The sequence below is a fragment of the Pempheris klunzingeri genome, chromosome 1 (assembly GCF_042242105.1).
Source record: "Pempheris klunzingeri isolate RE-2024b chromosome 1, fPemKlu1.hap1, whole genome shotgun sequence".
Classification (NCBI taxonomy): domain Eukaryota; kingdom Metazoa; phylum Chordata; class Actinopteri; order Acropomatiformes; family Pempheridae; genus Pempheris; species Pempheris klunzingeri.
This window is the reverse complement of record NC_092012.1, coordinates 5,456,139-5,462,138: the sequence shown is the minus strand read 5'-3', so window position 1 is coordinate 5,462,138 and position 6,000 is coordinate 5,456,139.

Genomic DNA, 6,000 nt, shown 5'->3' with positions numbered 1-6,000 from the left:
TTTCCCCGGCGGCGGGTAGGTGAGGTTTGTGGAATGACTAAAGACCACCTGGAGGCCTCTTCACAAATCAATACCAACCTCATGGTCGACGTTATCTCCTAAGGAGGGGAGTTAAGATTGATTGTCGTTAAGCACTTTACAGGATGGAAAGAGGATGAGGACGGATCATAAAACGCCCACGCACCACCTACCATCCCTCTCAGCTGCAACAGAGTGCAGCCGATCGATAAGAGCGGGATCAGCAAAAAAATAAATAAATAAATAAACGGTGAATAACAAAGAATCTAAATAAACAGGGAAGCAATAGTAAAAAATAGAAAGATAAATAAAATAATTGGACAAGATGAAATATCATTTTTCAAAATCGCTGTAAGATTGAAAAATACTTTGACTGCAGTTCAACTGATCCCTGTAAGGGATCACAACACAAGTGTGCTTGACAAAGGGGTTAGAGCCCAGATTCTGCTTAAAGCTGACTTCTGCGTATTCCTGACATGAAAAGACAAAACGTCTGATCTTTAAATTAAACAGCCGTGGCCCCTGTAGCTCCACATTAACGAGGACAAAGTGGGAGTATTAGCTTAACTCACTCAAGAGGCAACAAAAATATGCCCAGTGGATTATTGGCAAGCATGGGATGGATTATGATCTCATATTAAAGATGGGAGGTGAAGAGGGAACAGGAAGTTACACAAATTAACTCTGTGGACCCAAGCAGTCAGGATATTACCATGCACTGACAGATTTTGTATATATTAAACCATATAATAATCAATTGTGCAAATCCACAACCACAAGAACATTATGTTTTAATTAATTCCTTTCATTGCACTCTTTCATGCCTCAGTTGTTATTATGTGGCTGAGAGTTTTTTTTTTTTCTTTAATAGACATATACATACATCTCACTTTGTTAAAATACCTCAAGAGTCAATATTACATAACTGCACCACCTTACATTCCTCATTCACGTCACAGCACATTACACCACACAGCTCAACTCCCCAGTAAGCATATTTCTATGAACACTTTAGAGCTGCAGAGGTCTTCTATCAGTTATAATCTCAATCCAATATTTAAATGTTGTCTTAGAAATGAGCCAACTGGGTATTGACTCAGACTCAGTCATGGCTGTGCACTAGCCATTTATTACACTTAGATTCTAATTCCACAACAGTGATGCATTCATTAAGCAATGATAATGTCTTAACTACACAATAGAGAAAATATACAGTTCATATTTATTACATTAAGACAGTGGTTCGCAACCTTGTTGGCTCATGAAGCCTCAAAAGAATGAAGTGATGCTGATTCACAGCCGTGTCACAGCCTTTAGTTTCCCTTCAGCTTCAGCGTCTCATAAGAAGAAGAAATACTTTATTTGGTTAGGAATACCATCGTTTGAAATAGAATGAGCTAACTTGCACCTGTTAAAACCTGTGACGTGCAGTGGTCTTGGTCTTTACTTGGACACAGAATATCGTAGTGTGTGCAAAGATTTGAGGAGGTTTGTGTGTTTTGTTGGCTTCATGCTGTTCTTCCTCAGTAGTGCCTGCTGTTGAAGACATACAGCCTTGTGGATGAATAAACCCACAGATTTGACAGCAATTTCATCATCTCAGGACGTGATGAGATGCCTCTAATGTAAAATGTGGATCGATGCCATTTTGTTTCCCTGATAATTATTAAGTGATTACTCCAGCTATATAGACAAACAATTGGGCCTGTGGTCACTGCTGTTTGGAAACTGTCCTCACCAGGAAAATGGCAGCATTGTTTGTGTGTTAAATCTTTGAATGGATACCCCTTATAGTTGTGAGGGATGACTGCCCTCTAAAAGCAGCATGGATGGAAGTAGCTTGTGGTGTCGCAAAATGTTTCAGGAAGGAGCCTGACTTTGACACTTGAGGCCGCGATTCATATCCCATCTCATTCATGTGTATTTCTTTAAACCATGACACCAATGTGTTTGTCACTTTAACCACAACCACGTCATTTTTGTTGCCTAAACTGAAAATAACATCGCGTTCAGAGGTCAGGAAACGGTCGTATGAGTCATTTTTGGAAGGCCCTGACAAGTGACCTATTTTAAAATGTAGGTATGAAGACTGGTTGGATATTTCAATTCACAGAAGCTGCCTCTTGTATTTTAATCAGGGTGTATCAAAAGTGTAAAATGTCAAAAGCCTTCTACATGGGCAGATGATGAGCAGACTTCAAAGTCTTAACCAGAGAGGGCGGTGAAGCATTGCTTTTCAGCTGAGAGTTTAGCTGCTCTTCAAGGAAAATAAGTTTGTTCTTGAACTGGAGCAGCACAGCACCATAGTTTCCCATTGAAAGTCTCAGATAAATTAGATTAAACAATATGCACACGGAGCAGTATGAGGGGGCAGTCTAATGGTTTGTATAGTAATTTCAGCTAGTGGTTTCTCTGAGAATTTTAGCCTTTCCAGAGTCTCAAGAAATTGATTTGAAATCCTCACAAATTGAGGAATAGTTGCAGGAGTGTGAGGAGTATCAGGATGTAGTTTTATAGCACTGCATACAAATTGCCATGTAGATTTTTATTTTAAATTTTTAATATTGAATAGTTTTATTTAATTTAATGTTTCAATTATTATTTCATGTTATCAGTTCAAGAGAGTCAAGTCACGACCCATTCTTATGCATCCACAGTACATGTACAGTGATTAAACATCACTCTACAACTCATTTTAGAGTTACTTGCAATCATAGCATCGCTTTATCTTTCACATAAAGAAGTACCTGTGAAATCTGCAAGTTTTAGCAAAATGAGGTGAAAAGCAAACAGGCAATATGAAACAGGCTTTGATAGGCATGCCACCTCAGAAACTGAAAAAAGAACTTTGCCATGCACATTTTCCTGAAGGCAAATCCGAGCAAGGTGACTTACAGTAAAAAGTGAAAACACTGTGCATCGCACGGCTTGTTAAGAGAGAGAAATTAACACAGCTGTCAGCTGCACAAAATAATCAAGTTCAGTTAAAAAGTAGGGAATGATTCATGACACATTTTCTCATAAAAGTCCGTCTGAGTTTGGCAGTGCTGAGGACAGTAAATTCCAGTAGCTTTAAATACAATAAAGCACCAAAATACTGGCTGCTATCACTTTTCTCATTCAAAGAACAAAGGACAGTCATTGGCCTTAACTCTACTGAATTAAACAGTGTTGCAGTCGAGGCTACATACTTCCAAAAATGATTTCATCAAATAGCTGTGATGCAGATCTCCCTGTGACTCACTATTTTTAGCTTTTTTATTCTCATGCCGGAAGGAACATTTTAATATGTTAATACATGTTTTTCCTTCTTAATGGCACCAGCTCTTTGAAATGGTTGCAACCACTTTAACGCCAGCTTTAAGATTAGAGCCACAGAACAAGAGTGAAAATGGAGCAGAGTGTGCCCTACATCTGTCTGCATTTGTTCATAAAAGTGGTCAGGATAAGGACAACACTGCGGTCCACCAGCCAGACAGTTCTCACTGGTAATGTTGTAGGTGTAAATGGAGTCATGCTCTGCTGAAAGACTAAGGCTTGTGTGCGCGCTCCCCTCATCCATCATATTTGAGGGTGTATGTGTCTGTCTATGCGGGCAAGGAGAGACGGAGGATGCTCTCCAGCCGGGCCCAGGAGATGGGCTGAAGGGAGGCTGACAGATGACGGATGAGGTGCCGTCATGGTTTCCTAAGAGCTCAGTAAGACCTGTCTTCTGGCGGCACGTCTAAATTATTACCACAGCTTTGCAGGCGTTTGTAGCGCTCAGCTTGGTCTTGTGTTATTCCAGAGAGGCTGCAAACCTTTAAGGTTTTGTGAGCTCATGAATTTGTTTATCATTCGCCATCTATGGGAAATAAGATACTCATCTGCATACTTCTTGATATTTATATTAACAATAGTCTGCTGGTTTCTGCAGACTGTGGGTGGTGGTAATGCATTTCAAAATTCACATTGAGGTATAGTATCTAGTTGTGTTGTTACTTCAAAACCCACACATCAGACTCATCATCATGTGAAGCCAGATGCTTTACGCAGCTTCCTTTTCACCAGAGAGGAGGAATGAAATCTCAGATCCGAAAAGCATCTATTTTTCATCCCCACTCTAAGAGTATATGTAAAATATAAGCATGCGAGTTTCATGATTTAGCAATAATTATGAAGAATTAAAGAATTAATATGTGAAACAGATTTCCTATCTAGTGTGTTTACATGTTCCTGGAACATCTGCTCTCAAGCTACCACTGCTATTATAAAATACATATAAAATACAAGCTCTAATGCTGAATCCTGCCGCATACTCATTAATTCAAGAGTTTAAAAAACATGCATGGAGTGTGATCTGCTCCCTGCGGGCAGGGATCGCACTCCAGATCTCTGTGTGAGCTTGGATAGCGAGGGCCCCGTCCCTCTGTGTCTGACTGCGGCCCTAGAAAGCATAACTGGCAGGGAGGCTCACAGAAATGTGAACTAGACACATGTCTCTGCCAGACATTGTGGGCTAGTGCTGGGTGAGTGCTTCACCATGCCAAATTGGTGTGGAGGAAAGTAGGGCAAACAATGCAATCAAAAAATACAACAAAGTGGACTTTTTTTTCTCTTTTTTTTGAAGCGGAGATTACGCAAATATAATGTATCTAGATTTGAATATACATTCATTTCAAAATGATGAATTTTCAAATGAAATAGCAACAAGAAGTCCCAATAACAATTACAGCTTCTCTGCAGTCCCGTGGCACATTGGAGATTTTTCAGGCTACAGTGCAAACAATCTCAAGACCAACTGCAAAACTGCAAATATCAGCCCGCGTGACAGCGTTTTCATGGCTCGTGTTGTGCCTTAAGGCAAGTGAGGCATGCATTTCTAATAGTGTGCATTAAAAAAAACATTTTTCACACATTGAACTCAAAGATGGAAATGCGATAGTTCCCTCTCTATGCAATGAAATGTTATAGGAATATATGTGAGAAATAGAGCCTTTGCTTCCCTTTGTTATTAAAGGTGTAATACAGAGATGTCCCTCACCCCCACATCCTTTGTACTGCATCTCTTCCCTGCCTGGCTGTTTCAGTCATCTCTATTGTACAAATGTTACTTTAGCATTTTCATTAATTACCCGCACTGAGGTTCAGACAGGGCGATGACGGGAAAGCACTGAAATGTCTCTTTTGTCTCACAGCACATGTTTTTGTTGTTAAGGAAAATTCTTTGTGCAGCATTATTTTTCTCTGTTCATTATGAAAGGGACACTCCTTCATTCATGTCCAGAATTCCAGTCTGTAATTGAGCGTGCACCCTGCTCCACCTGTTCTCCTCATCCCTTCCAAATCCTCAGATAGGTTTTACAAAAATGCAACCAGTCCGTCTACATTAAGCCTTCATTATAAAGCATTGTTACACTCACACCTTAGGATTACTGATTCATCTGTTAGCTATTTTTTAAGCAGCATTGGCAACAGATCTCTCTTTAGCCGCTTTATGATCAACTATGTTCACCAGCTTTGTCTGTTGCTTTTGGTGCTGAGCAGGTAGTTTCCAGGCTTCTAATGAACCAGAACTGTAAAGTGGTGGGCCTCAAAAGCTAAAAACCACTGTAGAGCTGCAGGGAACTGCAGAATGAAGCGATGATTCTTGTGGGTTGATAACCTCTAAAACGTTGTTTCACAATTAACTGACTAGGGAAACTGTTGACAATTAATAATCTGCTTTCTAATTGACTTATCGACTAATTGTTTTAGCACTACTTCATATCAGTGGAGAAGGAAATGGGTAGCGCTTGGCAACAACTTCCGTAAACAGTGAACTTCCATCACTGACAGGTGCCTAGTTTGCCCAGCTGTTGCATTGTATTACTGACTGTTTTTCTGTGAATACACGGCATCACCACAACAATCGGGATGTAATGTTCTGCTCCAGTGCACTCTTACTGGTTTGACAAATCTCTGTGGCAAAACAAAGGCTGAGCAGATAGGGTGTAGAGGCTG